This window comes from Microtus oregoni, unplaced genomic scaffold, assembly GCF_018167655.1.
Source record: "Microtus oregoni isolate MIOR12 unplaced genomic scaffold, Mior012 000202F_ref0000011, whole genome shotgun sequence".
In the NCBI taxonomy this organism is placed as follows: Eukaryota; Metazoa; Chordata; class Mammalia; order Rodentia; family Cricetidae; genus Microtus; species Microtus oregoni.
The window spans coordinates 328,553-350,367 of NW_024544861.1; positions in this window are offsets into that span (position 1 = coordinate 328,553).

Consider the following 21,815-nt stretch of genomic DNA (forward strand, 5'->3'; position numbering starts at 1 on the left):
TCCTACTACATATTAATGTTATGAGTATTATAAGGGCCCTGCTTTGGGAAATTGTTTGCTCATAATAGTATGTTTGTGTTCATATTATTTGACACAATAGTCTGAGGGTAATAACATCTTGTTTGATGTCCACTTTTCTTTCTCTACACCTAGCCCCAGTCTCTGGAATTCACCAGATATTTGTTAAATACTCACACACAAATGACAGTTACAAAGAAGTTATTCAGTGCACTGGGTAAGACTTAGGGCTTTATAAGTCCTTGTGCTACAGCTCCAGTCCAAGAAACTGTTTTTGTAAAAATTCTAGACTTCTGTACAGATATGAAATTCCAATCTTGAGAAAACAAAATGGGAAGCTAAGCCTGCTTCTTGTATGGATAAAATTTGCTGGTTTATTTCTAGGTCGGACAAGCCACAAGTCTCATTAAGTTTGTTTTGTTATATGTAAAATGAGAAATAGGTATTTTTATCTCTACTTTGTAAGACAGTTTTGAATAGTAAAGAAGACAATTCCCAATTCTTAAGTGGAAGCAAGCACAGTATCTTAAAATGTAATACATTCTAAGTTAAAGTTGTATATATTAATAAGTCTTAAATAGATTACAACCATGTTTTCTTTTAATACTTTATATTTGCTTCTATGCAATTCATATATTTTTAAAGTCACTATATATATATATATAGATATATATCACATGGTAGTTTCCTTTTATAGTTAATATTATGTCATAACTGTTTTCTAGAAAACATAATGTTAAATACATAATAAGATTTTAAAAATTATATTGATATATGTGGGGCTCTGGGTATAACTCATTGATAGAGTTATTGCCAGCATGTGTAAAGGGTGGGTTCAATCCCAAACACTAAAAATAAAATTAAATAAATACAAACAAGTAATGAATCTTGAAGCAAAACATAACACCAAAGACTTTGGGCACAGTATTAGGAAGAAGCATTGCTAGGGCTTGAACAATGAGGGAGGCACACATGTGCTGAGGGGAAAAGTGTCTCTGTGCTCTCACTTTATCACAAATAGGACCTGGGCTTACGTTTTCAATTCTTACAAAATCTGAGAAGAGAAAAACCGAAGGCTTAAAGGAGCTAACTCGGAGAGTGTGAGTCAGACAATCGTTATGTAGGAACTCCTCTGAAATGGCGCAGGAGACATAGAATGAATTTTAAATTGGCCTGGGAGAGCAGGAGAAGAGCAGGAGAACAAAGGTGTACTATATACCAAGGCACACCGTACGCAAAGGTTCTTAAGTGGTAGCACCACCAGCATGGCCAAAGATGCACATTTTATTTGAGAAAAAAAAACACACTTTGCAGTCTCATTATTGTATTACGAAATGCTAAGAACTCTTTGAAACACAGCTTGGGATATATTTGCTAGTAAAGATCAAAATTTGCTAGAAAATCAGTGCTTTGGAGCACTGATATTCAAACCCTTTTCATGTGTACCAACACGGCTGCAATAACATAACCAAGTGTTTCACAGGGAATATTAATTATAAATGTATAATAAATTATAGAAGCTAGGTACTGTAATGATATTTAATTTTTCCTAGTATTTACTTTTAGAGCTATGGTACTGACATCTGTGATATTCTCTGAAAACATCTCTACTGCTTCCTAAGCACAGGATGCAAAATAACCTAATTACTAAAAACAGCAACATAAAGAATCATTCTTCCCAATTCCAAACACAGAGAAGAAACTACAGTAATCAAGGCAGTGAAGTATTAAGATAAAGGGCATATACACTGGTAGAACTGGCAGTTCAGAAATGGAATAGTTATAGTCAAACAATTTTGAATAAAACTGCTAAGACAATTCAATGAGGGAAAGAATTGATTTTTTTCCCACAATGTTTCTGGGACAACCGGATGTCTATGTACAAAACAATGAAGCTGAATTAACTTACTAGCAACATCACACGAAACCCAAATAAACTGCATCGAAAAAATGGCATGTGGCAGGAGAATAAATGCAACTGAAAACAATTTATATTAAGAAAATGAAGTCAATCTCATACAAATACTATATGCTTTTTCTAAGGTATTGTTTGTAGTCTTACATATGCACATCAAGTCATGTGTATATTAATGTGTGCATATTTATCTAAACATAAATGGCATGAAAATAAAAGTGAAACATCTAGAGGACAAAGGTCCAGAAAAGGGAAGTGGAGAGAGTGATGAAGAATAGGCTCAATATGTAATATAAATGTGTGTGCAAAGCTTTAAGAACATTTAAAAGGCTCTCCAAGGTGTTCTGAGTTGGGTGTCATTTTAACTTACATCCTGGCGAAGCAGTACACGCAGGAATTAGGATATGTAACATTATTAGATGCGCATAGTGGGCTGACCCTTATGGAGCATATGTGTTTCTTCTGCACAAGCTTCTTCTGATAATGGCCGCACGAAATGACCTAAAACAAAACTCACAGGTTTAACGTATGTCCTGCAATGATGTGTTAATGGCTTCTAACAAAGTATTGGCGCAATGGTAAAGTGTCTCCCTTTTAAATCTCAAATGTCAAAGTTATACTTTGATAAACTCAGCAAGCAGTGCCTTTGTGATTAACATTTTACAGTGTAACTGAGGTTACGAAGCCCAGACCCTTGACTACACTGGAAATTTTATGAAAGGGAAGAGAAGCATTTGGGAAAAATAATAAGGACTGAGCATCTTAAAGTTGTTGTGGCAATGGTTTTATTTCTTCAGAACCTTATTTTAGCTGTGGTGTCTGGAATAGAATAGAGTTATTTGTTCTTCTCCCAGATGCTGGCTATAGTTCAGGCCTCTGGGAATTAGGATTCTGGACTAGAAAGGGAAGGAGTTGGGATGGTCAAATCATTCTCATGTTTATCTATTATTTTGTTTTTCTTAGCAGCAGAAAGCCTTCCTTGGGGTATTGTGACTATTAGCATATCTACAGGAAGAAGGGAGGCTGGGAAGTCAGAATACTGTGCAGCACACTGATCAGGCAGGGACTGCAGCACTGTCCATCTCTCTCCAGCAGATGTCCAGATCACAGGACAGTCAACACATGTAGCGCAGAACACTAGGCTTTTTATTGCCCTGGAAGTCTAGGGACCTCCCAGTACAGAGCTGTTTCCAAAGCTTAAGTCACTTTGTTTATGATTACTCCCAAGTTTTGTGATACGTTCTTTAAAATATTTTTCTTTAAAGTAACAATTTTTTAACTTTGCAAACAACTATACATTTGTCTTAATCATGATGGACAATAATAAATTTGAAGTTATAGCTACATTTTTCTAAAACATTAAAGAATGGCAGTAATTTTTGAAATAAGAGATCTATTATCATGTTAAGTAAGATAATAATACTACTCAACTGCTCTGAGGGAAATATTGTTTCTATATTCTTTCTCAGTGATTAAGTCAGAATGGTATTTTTGATAGATTCTACCAAGAATTGATGCTTTAGCAGGATATTCAAACATGCAAAAGGGACATCTAATGCTGGATATGGACATAAGAAAAATCATTTTTAAAGGTTTATTTTTACCCTATGCATACGAGTGTTTTGCTTACATGTATATATGTGCACTGTGAGCATGTCTAATACCCTTGGTGGCCAGAAAAGTGTGGTTAAGCCCCCAAAACTGGAGTTAAGAATGGTTGTGAGCATGGGTGCTGCGAACTGAACCTGGTCCTCTGGAAGAGCAGCCAGTGCTCTGCCACTGAGCCATCTCTCCGGTCTCCACAAGAATGTTTAATTAGAGAGGAATGTGGTGATATTTTGTTTACTCTTTAACAAAGCTTGCCTGAATAACAGAGTGCAGAGCTAGCCACATTAGTTAGCCATAGAAGCCAGGCAGTGGTGGCATACACCTTTAATCCCAGCACTTGGGAGACTGAGGCGGACAGAACTCTGTGAGTTCAAGGTCACCCTGGGCTACAGGAGATTAAATCAGTCTAAAAGAGAAACGGAACCAAGCAGTGGTGGCTCGCACCTTTAAACCCAGCACTAGGCAGGTGGAGAAGGGAAGTGATGTCTGGGCAGAGAGAAGGATATAGGGTGGTAGGAGACAGGAGTTCAGGATTCAGTCTGAGGTTTGTTAGAGAAAGGATTGTCATAGAGACAGGATCTTGCCTATTTGGTCTGAGCTTTCAGAGAGGTAAGAACTCTAGTTCTATTCTGGCCTTTCAACTTTCACCCCCTAATATCTGACTTCAGGGTTTTATTTATTAAGAACAATTAGAGTTCATGTTATAGAGAAGTATATGTATTTTTGAGTAAACTTATAAAACAATGTTTCCTTGTGTCTTTGGGGGAGGGGCAATGATTTGAATACATTACTTATGTGTTTAATTTTCCCAAAATTTAAAAATCAGATAAAGTTATATACTCAGTAACACAAACTGAAATAGTATGTGGCCCCAAATACTATTAACTACTAGAATCTAGAAAAGAATATCTAGGGTATCTTTTAGGGAGAAGAAAAGGCAGGTGAAGCCTGCAGGACTTCATCTTAGCAACACTAGGAGCCACTGCTTTAAGTAGAAAGACACTTCACTTAGGTTTATATTGCATAGATTCCATCCTCATGATTAAAGTGGAGGTTGGCAAATATTTTCTCTTCAGAGCTAAGTGGTAAATAACTAGTTCGTGATTTTTCAGCCATTTGGCTTCTGATGGATTTACCTAACTTTGTAGTGAACTGAAAAGAACCACAGCTACAAAGGGAGAAGTAGGAAGGAACACATTTTGGTTCTAAGAAAACTCTGTTTTCTAAAACAGGTGACTGTTGTGTGCCAGTGATTGAAGCAGGTTAACCATAGGGAGGAGTTAGTGGAGACAGAAAGAGGAAATGAGACATTAGAGAGGGAACAGTTTGGAACTTCCTTTGCCAGCGGTAAAAAGGGTATGAGAGTGTTCAGTCCCTAGGATTGATTTTGACAGTGATATGGTCTCACTTCTGTCAATTTTACTTTTGCTGTTACTCCACAGCTGACAGGTGGGCTGGCTGGCTGGCTGGGTAGCTGGGTGGCTGGGTAGCTGGGTGGCTGGGTAGCTGGGTGGCTGGGTGGCTGGGTGGCTGGGTGGCTGGGTGGCTGGGTGGCTGGGTAGCTGGGTGGCTGGGTAGCTGGGTGGCTGGGTAGCTGGGTGGCTGGGTGGCTGGGTGGCTGGGTGGCTGGGTGGCTGGGTGGCTGGGTGGCTGGGTGACTGGGTGACTGAGTGACTGGGTGACTGGGTGGCTGGGTAGCTGGGTGGCTGGGTGGCTGGGTGGCTGGGTGGCTGGGTGGCTGGGTGACTGGGTGACTGAGTGACTGGGTGGCTGGGTGACTGGGTAGCTGGGTAGCTGGGTGGCTGGGTAGCTGGGTGACTGGGTGGCTGGGTGGCTGGGTGGCTGGGTGGCTGGGTGACTGGGTGACTGAGTGACTGGGTGACTGGGTGGCTGGGTAGCTGGGTGGCTGGGTAGCTGGGTGGCTGGGTAGCTGGGTGGCTGGGTAGCTGGGTGGCTGGGTGACTGGGTGACTGAGTGACTGGGTGACTGGGTGGCTGGGTAGCTGGGTGGCTGGGTAGCTGGGTGGCTGGGTGGCTGGGTGGCTGGGTGACTGGGTGACTGAGTGACTGGGTGACTGGGTGACTGGGTGACTGGGTGACTGGGTAGCTGGGTGGCTGGGTGACTGGGTGACTGGGTGACTGGGTAGCTGGGTGGCTGGGTGACTGGGTGACTGAGTGACTGGGTGACTGGGTAGCTGGGTGGCTGGGTGACTGGGTAGCTGGGTGACTGGGTGACTGGGTGACTGAGTGACTGGGTGACTGGGTGGCTGGGTGGCTGGGTGACTGGGTGGCTGGGTGGCTGGGTGACTGGGTAGCTGGGTGGCTGGGTGACTGGGTAGCTGGGTGGCTGGGTGACTGGGTGACTGGGTGGCTGGGTGGCTGGGTGACTGGGTGACTGAGTGACTGGGTGGCTGGGTGACTGGGTAGCTGGGTAGCTGGGTGACTGGGTAGCTGGGTGGCTGGGTGACTGGGTGGCTGGGTGGCTGGGTGGCTGGGTGACTGGGTGACTGGGTGGCTGGGTGACTGGGTAGCTGGGTGGCTGGGTGGCTGGGTGGCTGGGTGGCTGGGTGACTGGGTGGCTGGGTGGCTGGGTGGCTGGGTGGCTGGGTGACTGGGTGGCTGGGTGGCTGGGTGACTGGGTAGCTGGGTGGCTGGGTGACTGGGTGACTGGGTGGCTGGGTGACTGGGTGACTGGGTAGCTGGGTGGCTGGGTGACTGGGTGACTGAGTGACTGGGTGACTGGGTGGCTGGGTGACTGGCCTCTGGAGTCTTCCTCCTCATCTTCTCCCTTGCTCCTTCTTTTGCCAGATTTCTCCTTCTATTTATTCTCTCTGCCTGCCAGCCCTGCCTTATCCTTTCCTCTGCCTTGCTATTGGCCATTCAGTTCCTTATTAGACCATCAGGTGATTTAGACAGACACAATAACACAGCTTCACAGACTGATTGCCAGTTTTCTGAGAAAATGCCACACTGATTTCCAAAGTGGCTATGTAAGTTTGCACTCCCCCCAGCAGTGAAGTGTTGTGCTTACTCCACATCCTCTCCAACAGAGACTGTCGTCAGTGTTTCGATCTTAGACATTCTGACAGGTGTAAGATGGCATTTCAGTGTTGTTTTGTTTTGCATTTCCCTGATAACTAAGGATGCTGAGTAATTCCTTAAATGACTTTCGCTTTTGAGATTCTTCTGTTGAGAATTCTCTGTTTAGATCTGTATCCCATTTTTTAATTGGATTGTTTGGTATTTTGATGTCTAGTTTCTTGAGTTCTTTATATTTTTGGAGATCATCCCTCTGTCAGATGTGGGGTTGGTGAAGATGTTTTCCCATTTTGTAGGTGGTTGTTTAGCCTTATTTACTGTGTCTTTTGCCTTATAGAAGCATTTCAGTTTCAGGAGGTCCCATTTATTGATTGTTGTTCTCAGTGTCTGTGCTGCTGGTGTTATATTTAGGAAGTGGTCTCTTGTCCCAATATGTTCAAGGCTACTTCCCACTTTCTCTTCTGTCAGGTTTGGTGTACCTGGATTTATGTTGAGGTCTTTGATCCACTTGGACTTGAGCTTTGTGCATGGAGATAGAATATGGACCTATTTGCAGACATGTTGCTATTTTTATATGTTGTTTCTACCTATTCGAGAGCATGGGAGATCTTTCTATTTTCTGATATCTTCTTAAATTTCTTTCTTCAAAGACTTAAAGTTCTTGTCATACAATTTGTTCACTTAGTTAACCCAAAATATTTTATATTATTTGTGGCTATTGTAAAAGGTGATGTTTCTCTAATTTCTTTCTTAGCTCTTTTATCATTTGTATATAGGAGGGCTATGTCATCACAGAACCTTTATCCAATAACTGATGGAAACAGATGCAGTGATCCATAGCCAAGCACCAGACCGAGCTACAGGAGTCCAGTTGAAGAGAGGAAAGAGGTTTTATATGAACAAGGGAGAGGGTCACAATCATGATGGGGAAATGCACAGAGATTCAAACTTGTGAGAGTTCATGAAGTCGAAACCAACAGCTGATGAGTCTGCATAGGACCAAAAGGCCTTCTGCATGTGGACAACAGTTTTATAGCCTTGTCTGTTTGTGAAACCCCTGGCAGCAGGACCAGAATCTATCCTTGGTGCATGAGCTGACTCTTTGAAGCACATTCCATATGGTGGGATGCCTTGCTCAGCCTTGATGTGTGTGTGTGTGTGTGTGTGTGTGTGTGTGTGTGTGTGTGTGTATGTGTAGGGGAACTTGTTCATGCCCCAACTGAATGAACCAGGTACTGTTGACTCCCCATGGCAGAAGTATTACCCTTTCTGAGGAGTGGATGGGGTGGAGTGGAGTAGGGGGAGGTGAGGGAAATGGAAAGATGGGAGGGAGAAGGAACTGTGGTTGGTATGTAAAATGAATAAAAAAATAATAAATAAATAAAATAGAAAATGTCCAGATGCTAACTGTTTCATATGGTTTAAAATAAAAGAAGCTACAAGAGTGGAAAGTTACTCTTATACAGAGGTGAACTTACCTTAAATGATGGGTCACTAATAACATCTGTAATAAAAATGTTAAAATATCCAGTAAAACAATGAGGTGTTGAAATGTGTAGCTCATTAAGTAAGTCACATAAATATTGGCCTGACCATAGGAATAAGAAGTTGTCTCCTTAACAAAGTTCTGAAACATGTCTGATCCCCAAATTTGTTTCCTTTCTCTCTTCTTGTTCAAGACCCTTTCAGGATGGAGAGATGGTTTAGCAGGTAAGAGCATTTGCTGTTCTCACAGAGGACATGGGTTAGATTTCCAGCATCTGTATCTCCGGTTCCAAGGGATCTGACACCCTCTTCTGGCCTTCTTGGGCACCAGATACAGACATATAAACAGCCAAAACATCCATACATATAAAATAATAGACCTTTTAAAAGAGCCTTATTATTTTGTCTGAAAACTCAACCTTGACCTATGCCTACATTTAGTGCTGATCTTGAGCAGCAGGGACATAACCCCAAGCTTCATCATCAGGAGCTCAGCAATGCCATACACTACTGGAACCCACAGATTGAGTAGATTTGTTTCAGAGAAAGGACTAATTCTTTGTACCATCCTAGCTGTTTGTTGATAGACACTGTAGACATCATCTTCATTGGTTATTTCTGTCTCAAATCTCTCTCTCTCTCTCTCTCTCTCTCTCTCTCTCTCTCTCTCTCCTACCTGTTAAATAGGTAAATAGGAAGTTTCTTTTTATGGAAAATATATGTCAATGGTTGCCCAGATTGTGAATACTTCTTTTACCTTTATATTTTACGTTCTACTTCACAACCATGGTTTCTTTCAAGCACTGCTTAAGGGCCATTCCTTCACCTGCCGCCATACTCTACCATTGATTGGCAAATGACACCATCTATTTTTGCTCTTATCAGAGTCACGCTGAGCCATCCAGAGACTTGACAGCTGTAGTCCTTCAATAGTAAGCTATTTCCAAAGCTGATGCTGCTTTGTTTAGAATGGTTTGTGCTTGCACATCAGCCACACACACACACACACACACACACACACACACACACGTGTGTAGGAGTCAAGAGGGAAAGAACTAGAAAGAAGAAGAAGAGTGAAACAAACACTGATAGTCAACGCAAAAGACCAAATTATCTCTCTCATCTACGGATTGCAGTCCTCATAGATCGCTGCTGAAAATCCAGTCTAAAACTGTCTGTGGTAGATTTCTTGGAATATTAAAACAAAACAAAACAAAACAAACAAAAAACAAAAATGGAGTCAACCATTCATATTCATTCTGGTTAAGATATTAAATTCTTCATCTATGAGAAAATACTCAGGTTTCCAAACATTTTTACATCTAAACAGGAGGACTTATTTATTTGCTCACCCAACCTGAAATATTATATTAAATGCCCATTTTTTCCATGAAGCTCTTGACAGATCCTTACGTGAGAAACAGCTAGTAACCAGGAAAGCCAGGAGGAAGGCTTTTGACTTTCCCATGGGAATCACTGTGGTTCATCTGCCTGGATTCCTTTAGCAAGTCCCTTGAGGTTGAGTTCTGCTTCGAAACCAGTGGTGATGGCCCGACTGTGAGAACCTCAGTCCTTATTATGATGTCATCTGCAGGTGTTCTATTTCCATGTGGCAGGAAAGCAAAAGTCACTGTGTTATCAAGCATCAAGAAGACTTCAAAGAGAAAACATTAATGTTCTTGTTAACAGACTGTAGAGTGATTCATCTTTATTCTGTACATTTTTTGTCATTTGGTTGCATAGAAGTACATTATGCTTTTTTATAAGGAGGAAACCAAGACATAAAACCCTAACTGAGAATGAGTAGCTCTGGGGATGCTTTTCTGCAAGGCTTACATTGCCTCTTCTCTCAACCTTAAGATTCTGATTTAGTGTATCCAGAATGAAGAGCTAATAAAATAAGGATGGGCAATTTTCAACTAGAGGGTTATCTTCTATCCCTTTATCTCTTATTCCCTAGAGGCAATTGTTATTTTATTATCCCTTACCATACCCATTCCTAGCTCTCTGGACATATCCACGTTTAACATAGGACATTTAGATAAATGGAGCCCTGGCCATGGAAAGTCAAGAGCATTACATGATATTTCTGTTATTATGCCTGTATTTGATGATCTCTCTCTCCTCTCTCTCTCTCTCTCTCTCTCTCTCTCTCTCTCTCTTTCACACACACACACACACACACACACACACACACACACGCATTCAATTAGTGATTCTACAATCAATGGAGCGTGTAACATAGCAGATCCAATGAAGCTTGGCTTGGATCTTTACCAAAACGACACCGTGAGAAAAATCAAGCCTACCTTTTAAGAAAGCAAGTTCTTAAAAACAAAACAAAACAAAAAAAAAACCTGAGATCTGTTCTCAGATTTCCTAGGTACATGAAGTCATGAGTACTGTGGCCTGCTTGGTCAAAGGGAACTGTCTTGGAACAGATGGTTCTTTCTATAATGCAATAGAGTAAAAGGAGGAATGAGGTCAAGCAGCTTAGCTGTCCTCTCTGTGCCTAACAGTTTTAACAGGGTAAGTTCTGCCCCCTTTCAGAACCTCAGTTTCCCACTTGTGAAATAAGCTGCCAGTCTTGCAGACTTTGAAAGTCATTCCCCGATTCTGAGGCAAGATGTTCAAATCACTTGGGACATAAATTAGGACAAATCCCTTCAGACCATATTTGTGATACCATGGTAAGTTCTGGACTCTCCGCTTAGAGTGGGACTTTGTGGGCTGCCAGTATGGTCAACAGTATGGGTACTAACTCACAACTAATAGAAGAACTCGGGTGACTTGCTAAGGAAGTACAGATTCAGAAAGGCGCTAGAAGATCTTTGAATGCCTTGTGGCTTTCAAGGAGAATACGGTGTTCACTTGTTCAATTTGGGAGTGAAGAAAGAAGGAATGGTAGCTGATGTTCACATTCTGCCTGAACAGAAGTGGGTTCCCTGAAACTCTGCTGCTCACCGAGCCACAGCAGACAGCTTGATGGGCTTCCCCAGGAAAAGTGAAGCAGCTGGTTTGAAGTCGGAACACTGCAACCAGCTTATGCTTTGGGAAGAAAAGCATTACTCATCTGAAAATTCTGCATATCAACAGATGCTGCTTCTCAGAGCAAGTGTAAAACACATTAAATTCTATAAACAAACAGCAACAACAAAACACCTCTACCAGCAGTTTATTCATACAACTTAAATATAAAGAAGAAGAAACTCCTATTTTTAACTTGGAAAACACTGAATTTTTAATCTAGATTTTTCTGATAGGTTCAAAATATTTGATATGTAACCATTCTTCTCCCAGTCACATCTTATTATGAATAAATACTTTGTATTTTATAATATTTATCAATGATTACAACCTACCTTGAATATGAGGATTTAGCTATTTAATTTAAAAAAATTTAAATTTATTATTATTCGATACTTTCATACATCTATTCCTTCTCTCATCTCCCTCTCTGTTCTGCTGGAGCCCACAAACCCCTCTTTCATTTGACTTTTTCTTTTTGCATATGATAAGCTACTATAATATTAGATGTTCTTGCTTCAGCCTGGGTAGAAGGTAATCTACCGGAGCAAGAGTAACTTATTAGTGGGCACGCCACTGAAGAAAATGACACTCTCCTCCAACACTCTGACCTTTGTTATTATCCTCTCAAAAAAGCCAGTTCCAGAACTAGAGGTCAAGGCCTAGGTCCTTTGATGCCTACATTGACTATATAGACGTTCTTAGGAGAATTCCAAATGTATCTAAGGCTAAAAGCCAAATGGTTGCAAGACTCAAATAAACTATATTCTATTGGTCAATACTTAATAAAAATATTAAATAATCAACAAAAATCTATTAATTATATCTGGGAAGCCTTTAAAGGAGTGTCTAGCCAGCTATATGTCACTATCTAAACAGCTAGACCAAAACAGAAACCCACTTGATAAGATGTTAACAACACCAAAAAGGAGATATTTGTGTGCTTGGCGAAAGATACACTTCATTCCCTATAATATTGCGTCAGAGAAAACAAATACAAAATTCTTCAGGGACTAAAGGGTTAAGTAAGGCAAAACTTCCTTAAAAAGGAAAAAAAGGCAATGAAGCCTCTCAGCAGAAATTCAAATTTCTCCCAAGCCAGCACTTGTGAACTCTAATGTTATACTTCAATTTTCAGCTGCATTGATTAAACTTCTAAATTATGTGGACTGAGAAGCACCCTCTCCCGCTCCCATGTATAACAACAGTTAAAAAACAGAGGTCATGAGTTTGAAAGAGAGCAAGGGGAGATACATGAGAAGGATTAAAGGTCAGAAAGGGAAGGAGAGAAATGGCATAATTATATTTTCATTTCAAAAAATAAAAACAATATTTTGAAAGAATAGCTAACCATATAAAAATATGAGGTCACTCTCTAACTATTAGGAGTAAGGCATAGGATCCCTTTGCAAAGGCCAAAACTAAAATAAACAACCAGATGGAATCCCTGATGGGATGCTTACTTACCTGCTTTTAAATACGTCCACTGCCATAAAGGCAGCAGTGGAGATCCCTTGGATCTACCGCGACAGAAGCCAGCTTCTTCCAATAGGATGCTATTCTGACCCATTACTCTTATGTGCATTGATCATCTGGAGAGGCAAGCTGTAACTCCAGAGAACTACAGTATTGCCCTGATTACTCCAGTGGCTAAGCAGCCTGTTCCCAGAGGGAGCTTGAGAATTAGACTAATACAGAAACGTGTAAACTGTTCTTCCTTATCTTCCTTCTGCTCCAAAACGCCTTGGTATCATTGTTATATTTGCCCCAGTCTTTGCAGTAAGTCTTGACTGTCCTAGGTACAGATGACTGAAACCATGGCAAAAGCATCTATTAGTACTCTTTTAGCTCTCTTACACAGGATATATAGCATTTATCTATTATAAATGGGCACAGAACATCTCTCAGTTCTTGCCTGTGAAAGACCTGAACAGGTCAAAGGGTCTCCTGGTTCCTGATTAACTATATCTCATTTAAACTTCAAGTAATTGATAATATATTATCCCTTGAACCCAAGCCCATGACTTCAAAGTTCATATATTCTTAACATTAGTATTAATTTATTGTTCCTTTACTTATGAGACACAGTTTCAAAGAGAGCCATGGGTGTTGTTTAAATTCCTTGCACATTGCTTGAAAGATTTTATTACTGTATGAACATTCTCTGGAATATGTTAATATGAAATGTGTTATTGAATCAGAGTAAAATGATTAAATCGTGTTCTTGATGAGTAAGTCCTCACATAATCATTTTATAGTAATAATAGCCAGCCATTCTATAACCAAAAGCAAAGGGCTGCACTGACTTCATGAGAAGAACCGTGGTATTTGAATCACCATAATGCAGTGCGGATGCAATATTTCTTTTTGTAAAAAAATGAGTGATCAGCTGCGTCAAAAATGAAGTGACTTATCCAGTTACATTTTATGACAAAGCTGGAGGACCACAGAATCCTGGCTTTGGTGCTTTTGATCTCTATTCTACTGATATCAATTAATAATCATTTGAATATTGCATAAAACAAGCTGTGGTATAAAAAGTTAATTCTTAGCAAAACACAAAATTATATGGCAAAACACATTTAGTTTGGGTGACTGTGTATGATCCTAAGTTATGTCTTCTACACAACACAGGGTGTAAAGAACTGTTGTTGCAGATAGAAAAATGTATCTGTGATGATTAATCTTGACTGTCAGCTGTACTGTGTTAAGAATCACCTAGGTGACGTGCTTCTAGGTGGATCTGTGAGAACATTTTCAAAGAGGCTTAAAGTGAGGTGCCAGTGCCTACCACGGATGTTGGCAGCAGCATCCCATGAAATTTGGTTCTGGATTGAGGGAGGAAGGAAGGGAGGGAGGGAGGGAGGAAGGAAAGGAAGGAGAGAGGGAGAAAGGGAATGCAACAACAAGAACTAAACACCAGGATTCATTTCTCTGCTTCCTGACTGGAAACAATGTGATGAGTACCTTATGCTTCTGCCACTAGAGGGACTATGTCCTGTCCATCTGTGAACCATAATAAACAGTCTCTCTGAAGTGATTTTTTTTTTGTTTGCCATTTTGTCCTAACAATGAGAAAATCAATGTACATAATATTTTAACTTTAGATTATGTAAATTTATTAGTTATGTGCAACATTTTGTAAGGATAAACACTTTGTTTTTCCACAACAGGTTTTCATTATAGAATAAAATCAAAATGACTTATTTGGCACTTTCCTTTTTTTAAAAATCCCAGCTATTAATCTGTGCCAGCTGACATGGGGTTTTCCTCAAAGCTTTGTATAAGAAAATAATTGCCAGATTCAACTCCCACAGCAAAAATGGGATTATCATGATTGCCCTTCTTGGAAAGGTGGAGTACAGAAAAGAGGCCTTGAATGTATTTTCATATGGAAGATAAATTTACTAAATGATTCCAAAATATGTTCAGATTATCAATAAATATTGAATGGATTAGTGCATGATATGTTTTAAAAACTGTTAAACCTTGTGTTGGTTGTAAATGATGAATTAATCGATGCTCATTTCTAAATAAAGTAAGACTATGTCTCAGCTGACACAAACTTGTCATGAGCACCCCTGGCTGATGGTTACTGATGAGAGAACTCTGTTCCAACAGAGATTAGTTGAAGGGCAGTCACCTTCCATGGATCTCTTTAGAAATGGCATTATACAGAAAGGAGTTGGGGTGGGTGGTTGACTCCAATCCTGAGTTCACGTGACCAGGGACTTATTGTCAGAAAAAATAAATAAATAAGAAGAGAAACCAGAGGAGTTGATCATTGTCTTGAAAGAGCTCCAGGATCTTCTGGACTTAGGTTCTCAGTTGAGAAGACAAATGGAGTCACTAGGGTTTACTTACTGTTCTTGAAGGGATGGAAGGCATTAATGGAGGCATGAGAAGTGAGATGCTATGGCTTGCCCTGACCATTTAGGTTCCGTGTTTGTGCCAACCAGATGTGTCATCTCTATTAAGAAACAGCGATTTCCATGAACAGAACCCTAAACAAGTTTAAAAAGACTTGGTGCATCATTGAGAAAAAATTCCTTTGCAAGATGATTACATAATACAACCTAAATTAATGCTAGCTTAGGTTTGCCTGGCATATTAATATTACTGAGTGTGTTCACATCTTCTGAGTCAGTTGACTAACATAGAAGCTTGATGTGGGTAGTGTCGTTGCCTCATTTTATAAAGACAGAGACCAGGCTTTAGAGAAGTGAAGGTGTCCAAGACCTCAGAACTACTGGATGATGGTAGGACAAAGTTTTAGAGGCAGGTGCTTGGGCTCAGTGCTCAGTTCCACACAATAATTCCACCTTCGTGTGGGTTTGGTACAGCGATCGGGATGGCTGTTGTTACTAGCTATTTGATTCTTTTCTTTAGATTCCTCTTCAACTGGAAGGATTCCAGGACACATTACCTCATGGTTCATAAACTTATACGTGCCTTTGCTAATCTTAGTTGCCATGGTCTGAACATTGATAAACACTCTCCAGCAGGAAATGAACAGTTCAAATATGCTGGTGCATGAATGGAGCCAGTCAGAGGAACAGCCAGACACCTTGGGGTCTACCTCTCTTCTGTAGGAAAAACATTTGGCATTTTTGAAGCACTAGAATTATGAACTGTGTGAACATATTACAAATCTGCTGGTGTGCAGAATGAGTGGCCCCCGATTCCTTGACAATGATTGTTTCCAAACAATCTTCAATTTTTTTTAAAGACCTAGAAACATCTACGCACAATCCGCCCAACAAGAAAAAGGAACTTATCCTGAATCAAACTTTCTCAAAATATTATTGACATGATATACAAAATGGTATTTTATGCATGAGGACATCTAAATTTTTTATCACCATTTGTGAGAGATGCTGTCTTTTCACACACACACACACACACACACACAGGCACGTGCACGCACGCACGCATGCACTCATGCACACACACACATCACTTTGTCAAATATTTGATTACCATAGTTATGAGTACTCACATATGATTGGGTCTTCTCTTTTGTTTTCTTGCTCTCCATGTTTCTCATTGTTTCAGGTAAATGGACCCAGAAAAGATTCTATTGAGTGAGGTAACCCAGAACCAGAGAAGCAAGCACCACGTACTCTGTTTCACCTGAGATTTTTAGCTTCAAATTGTGTGTATAAGAATGGACTAATCACAAAACCCAGAAAAGTATAAAGAGACCACAGGTGGGGAAGGGTCCTAGGAGTGTGATAGCAAGATCCAGGTGATATCAAGTAGGAAACAAAACAACATGGAGGGAGTTCCAGCTGGGTAGGAGAGAGGGAGGTCAATACAGAAGGAAAAGGAGAAGGAGGAACGATGGAAAAATAGCATCAAAGCTGTTTGATAAAGCAACTAAGAATCACGTTATTTTAATTTATTTTACATTTACCTAAAATAATACACAATGCATACATGTATGTGTACAGATATGCACGTATATGTGTGTATGTGTGTATATATACATATATGTGTGTTCACACATTTACTTTTAAAGTAAGTTAAGATCCTCAGGCTGACAATATTTCCCTTAAGTGCTGTAGACTACCAAAAAAATAATAACCTCTACAAGTCATGAGCATGAGAAACCCTCCTTTTAAAAGATGGATCAACGTAGTCCAAGTGACTTTGATTATTGATGTAGCCCTTAGTTGCCTCTCAGGGCTTAAGGAGAGGCTCCTATTGCTGAAGATGCTGCACACCCAGGACATAGGACTCAGATGACTTGAGGATCTACCTACTTTCCATGGTTTCAGAAAACACTATGCAACTTGCCAAAGGAAGCAAGCAATTAACCAGTCCTACTTAGGTGCAACACCTATAAAGCATCGCAATTACCAGCATAGCAGAAGATGAATAAAGTTGCAATAAGTGGCACTCACATTTTGGGGACAGCTAACAGCTGTCTAATTAATTAATGCTTAAAATGAATGTTTAATGTTTAATTAATGCACTGAAGACCCACTCAACAGGAAGAAAATAATGCTCTGGTACTGTAAACCTAGGCAACTCTCGGAGGTTAGTGAGGTCATAGACCTTAGAAAAGAATTGACTTCGGCCATTGCTAGAAAAGCATAGTTCCTCAGTATATCCTAAATCTTATTCTTACACCACAGATGAACAGAGCTACCATCCCTTATCAAAAAAAGCCTCCTTTCCCCATCTCGACTATCCAGTTCCCTCAAGTCTTCCTCTCACCTCTCCTTCTTTCCTTCCACCCTCCCTTCTCCCCCACCTCCATGATCCCAACGCCAGTTCCTAAGGCAAATGCTATTCTGAGAGAATAAAATGGAGGAAAACAAAAACAAATCGAAATATGTAATAACATAAAAATATTCTAGCTTTAATTTTATGTCATGAAATAATTATTAAAGTAAATATAAGTTTTGCTGGTGCACTTAAGAATTGTAAACCTCACATTATTATTATTCTGACAGTTACATTTTTAATGCTATTGTCTGTCCCAAACATCTTAGGACATCAGTCTTAGGTGTGGAGAGAGAAAAAGGCCAGAGAAAAACAAATATTCTTATGGTTTAACAAACAAAATAAAACATAAAATCATGTTTATGATGTTAGAGTCAGTATGTAAAAATTGTCTATGCATGTAAGAAGTGAAATGCCAAGAGGTTTCTTAAAGATTGTGATTTTCCCGAGTCAGGTGAATAGATAAAGAGAATATGTCATACAAATATAGAATTTTGTTCAGCCATAAAGAAAAATAAAGTTATGACATCTCCAGAAAAGCAGAACTGGAGATCGCCATAATAAGCCAAATAAATCATATCCAGAAAGACAGATATGGCATCTTTTTCATTAATATATGCAATCTATATATTTGAAAATATGTGCATATATACAATTATAATATTTATGCATGAAAAGAAAGCAGAAAATGGACTAATTAGGAGCAGGAAGAAAACCAGCAAAAGCAGAAAAGGAGAACAAAAGAAGAGAATGGACACTGAATAAGGGCAGAGCATCTGACATACATGTACAGACGGGCTGCAATGAAGCATCATTTTATGTAACGAATATACCCTGAAAACAAAAGGGAAACTATCTCATGAATAAAAGGAAATATTCAAAAAGGATTGTAAGACTTTGACTTTTTGTCCTAATTTCTATTGTGATTTATATTTTATTTATGAATAAATTATTTTTAAAAGAAGGCACTACAACTGGGTTGCAAAACCCCAAAGCCTATTGAATTACCAGATTATTTATTTCCTTCTTAAACTGACTCAATTTCCAGAGTTCTTGTTTCACCAAAAATTTCATTTGTAAGATATCCTGAACTTTTCTCATTGTTCATTGTGGAAGCTTTTATAGAGAAAGAAGGAAACCTGGGCAACCACAATGATGCGCCTCCTGCTACATCCTGCCCTTTCTCTGCATATTTGGTCCATTCAGGCTGCTTTCATGCTCACACTGGAACCATTTTAGCCAACTAAGAGGTCCCTTGAAGCAAAATGTCCTTGTGATCAAAGGAGCATGGAGTTATTTAAGAAAGAAGCTCATTTTCCTTAAAATTAAGTGTATCGATGCTCTTAGCAAACCCACAAGTCAGAGAAAATTCATACTTAGAATCATCTACTCTTATTGTCCTTATTCTTCATACCTCTGCCTTATTTAATTATAAGTCATGAGTAGTATAAGAAGAATACATGGGGCAGACACGTGGTTTAACAATAGCACAAATGTTCCAATGTCCAGCAAGCAGGTCAATGAACTGTTTCTTCAAAATGTTGTATAAGCTTATTCCCTGACACCCATTCTTTAACACTGCTCTGGCCACCAGCTGTCACCTGGTTCCACCTCTGCTTCCTTTCTTAAGCTAAAAACACCCATCAACCACCCACTTAGGGGATGTTTCTTAATATATGGAGGCAGTGAAATGGCTCTCCTTTCTCTGTCCTTGCTAAATAATACTTATCCCATTTGTTATTTTTAGTCAATATAGAATTCAGGTGGGGGGGTAGAACTCTAAGACATAGAACAGTGGATATATAGCTTCAAATACATTCAAGATTGAATTTATTTTAATGTTTTTTCTCTGAAAGATTAAAGATTACATATTCATGTGAGACCTCATTAACTATAGAACTACTAGTAGAAAAATAACCAAATGTCCAGAAAAGACACATGAGGATCAAAACAAAAACCCTGTTATAAGGAATCCCAAAGCCAGAAAAGATATAGTGTAGCTTTTGACCCCCAAATCAGAAAATGGCATAACTCTCCCAGAGTCTCTCACAGGATGGTTGTATATTTTTTGTTGCAGTCAAGACACTGGGCTGGCTTTTGCTATGCTAGGTGTTGCAGCTCAGGGCAAGAGCAGGCAGAGATGGCAGTTAGCCCAGAACTGGAAATAAAACATGTTAGTTCAAAATCACCTAGTTAGTAAGCACACTATGACAATCACAGGGTTTTTGTTATTGTTTTTTTAAGCCCGCCATGTGTTGGTTAACTATGCATCAGGCACAGTATCACATACTCTGTCTTATAGAAGACAATCTATAAGGATCTGAGATACCTATTTTGACAGCTGGGCACTAAAAGTCAAAAGACAAACCATTTTTCTGAGGTTACTCAGAATATGGCTAACCTATCCTCAACCCTAGAGCTTTCTAACTTTACAGTCTCCCCAATCTTAGCCATGGCATCACACAAACTTTGCACAGAATTTATATGCTAGGGAGGACAGGTTCCTACCTATTGGATGCGATGACAAAAAGTTGAAGTAACCTGTGGGGATTACAGAGCAGTAAGAAAGTAGAGCCCAACCTCCAGGGAAAGCAGAGGCAGGGTGAACAGAAAGCACAGTGAGATCTCACTCGTGGTGGTTCTGAGTGTGCACCATTAGGCTTCGTTTCTAGAAGGAGTGAGGCGGGGAAGGAAGGAACACATGCTGGAGGAACTAAATGAAGGCTAGGGAGCTGCAGAGGATGTGGCTCAGGTGCAGCGTGGCCCTCCGGAGAAGAGGGTACTCACACATAGGCACACAAAACCATGAACGAGGAGCAGGATGATTGTGGGAACAGAATCACAACCCAAAGCCAATCTTGTTCTTTGAGAAGTCCCCAGAGTGTGGTTAGCTAGCTTGAGTTGTTTTAACCCCTGAGCCTGCTTATGAATAAATATTCAATGCCTCATGTTCTAGAGAGGATTGAACAATTACAAGTGATCTGACTTCCCAGAAGCATTTGTACAGGATTGTTCCTTTGTTTGCACAGAGCTCTTCAAAAGCTTAATTCTACATGGCCACATGACTTTGAGTGTGTGGGTTTTCAGAACGCGTCCAGGGTTGTGTATTTAATTAAGGGATGACTTTATGACTTTAGCTGCTATAGCCTTGATCTCTATACTTACTCTTAAAGAACATTGCAAAGTTATTACTTCAGCATCATGCTTTCTGACAGAGACATGGTTTACTTGTTTCTGAAAGACCGGATTATTGGGTGAAGTCATGTCTGATTTCCTTAATTATGTGAACAATCTAGTTTAAAATGAAACAGGGTGAGGTGTCTGAGAATTTGTGTCAACTTCAGCCCTGGAAACGGATTTTGGCCATGTAACAGATTCACTTTACATTTGTATCTTTAAAATCTTACAGCAACTTTCCTTTCATGTTACTAACGAGAATTCCGAAGTGGTGTTGTAAGAGTTGGTAAAAAAAAGAAAAAAAATGCAATAAGGAGTCTTTGTTTGTAGCATGTTCGAGCTCACTGCCTGTTGGTTGCACCCGCAGAATGTCCAGAGCAACACTGTTTGCTCTCCATTGTTTGTGTACCTGCAAATTCTTTCCAGGAAGCTTGTTGAAGCATTCAGAATGTGTGTTGGTTTAGAACACGAGCTCATGCAGCTAGATCAGGAATTGATACTAGAATAAGACACCATTGTTTTGCTGCTTTCTTAGTTTTTGGCAATTTTGAACACATGGCTTCCAAGGTGTACGTTCAATAGAGCATAGGAGGCAGACAGCGGTAGAACTGATGGGAGCTTATTATAGGTGCTTATCTAGGAGAAACGAACACAGAGAGCAAGCCTTTTAGACTCGATAGCAAAAGGGCTGAAAGGCGGTGTTGAAATCCTAGAGCTGGAAAGGGCTAATTGGAAGAGTGCGCAGTAGTTTCTGAGCATGGTGGATAGACTGGAGGGAAGAGTGGAGAGGATGAAGGTTTGGTGAGTGAATGGCTGGTGCTGGAAGTGGGTAGGAGTGAGACTCACCAGAGCATCTTTAAATGATGAATGAGAGGTCTTTGCTTTAGAAAAGAATTCTCTAGAGATGACTGGAAAACGGAGTACTAGAGGAATGAGCAATAGGGAGAACAAACAAAGAGGAATGAAGAAGAGAGGGGCTGAACTATGTGGCCCAGCAAACATTACTTTGTGTGTGTTCCTGCTTCCTCGTATTCCCATACCTTGCTCCTCATTTATTTTTTACTTTTTGCATTTACACATGGAAGTTTATTCAGCCATAAGGAAAAATGACTGCCACAGATGTATGTGACATTGTTTGACAATTGTAAGGCCAAGGTCCCAAGAAAGACAGCCAGTATGTGGCTGGGATGTGTTTGATTTTGAAAACTACTCTAGGTTCTTTGTTTTAAAGTTCTACTGAAAAAGAAGATTTGTCTGTTTCTATTTCTCAGTTTACTTTATAATTCAGATGCAATATTTTTCTGACGAAACAAACA